General features: G+C 34.1%; 1 non-coding gene across 1 annotated transcript; it reads left to right on the top strand.

Moving 5' to 3' along the window:
- The first annotated feature begins 312 nt into the window (after positions 1-312).
- LOC123649560 lies at positions 313-387 on the top strand. The gene has a single exon (XR_006739061.1). It is a non-coding gene; the product is annotated as a small nucleolar RNA SNORD81 (small nucleolar RNA).
- Positions 388-784: the final 397 nt, after the last annotated feature.

Below are 784 nucleotides of genomic sequence, written 5' to 3'. Positions count from 1 at the left end.
GCTCAATCTTTTAATTGTTTGTTATCTATATCTCCTCAACAATGCAAAGTCTGTGCAAAAACCATAACTATTTTGTTATTTTATTATCATTATTGTTCTATTGCCCGTAAGTGTGACTGGAAGACCATATAAACCCAGTAAATATTTGTCAAGTTCAAAAATTGTGTCCACAGTTTCTACAGATATTTGAGAAATAGAGAGAGAGAGAGATTTTATTTTATATTTGTATTTTATTTATTGTGGAATCCAATGCCCATATTATAGGAAGAATTTTTGGAGTTTTTAAGAGGATTAACTCTAAACAGACATCACCAATACATGATGATCTCACTCCAGTTTGAACTCCCTCACTGATGACTTGATGACAATAAAAGATTTGATAATCTGTGTAAAAATAAATAAATAAATAGATGTCACCAGCAACAGTTTTATCAGATAACTTGCCTACCTTTGAGAAGCATGTCCACTGATGTGAGTCTACCTCAAGTGCCTTTACCGTGTCATTCCTCAAAGAGAATTTCCTCCTCATGAAGTTCTCTAGAGCATCATGGAAACTGACAGCATGACTTGTTATTTCTTGTAATGTATAGCTAAATATTATCTTTCTTTCTAAGTTTATGTGATTTGTGAAGTTAGGGATCCCAGGACACAAAGGCAAGCATATGTTCCAGGCAAGATATTCCATTTCTCCTGCCACATTGCTTCATTCAGGGATTGGTTTTGACCCAAGCCTGTCCAAGGAGAGTCAAACTAAGGTCTTTAACTAGAATAATAAATTAGGAAA

Source organism: Lemur catta, chromosome 13 (genome assembly GCF_020740605.2).
Source record: "Lemur catta isolate mLemCat1 chromosome 13, mLemCat1.pri, whole genome shotgun sequence".
Classification (NCBI taxonomy): domain Eukaryota; kingdom Metazoa; phylum Chordata; class Mammalia; order Primates; family Lemuridae; genus Lemur; species Lemur catta.
The sequence above is the reverse complement of the archived record's forward strand: the minus strand, read 5'-3'. Positions and strand labels throughout refer to the sequence as shown.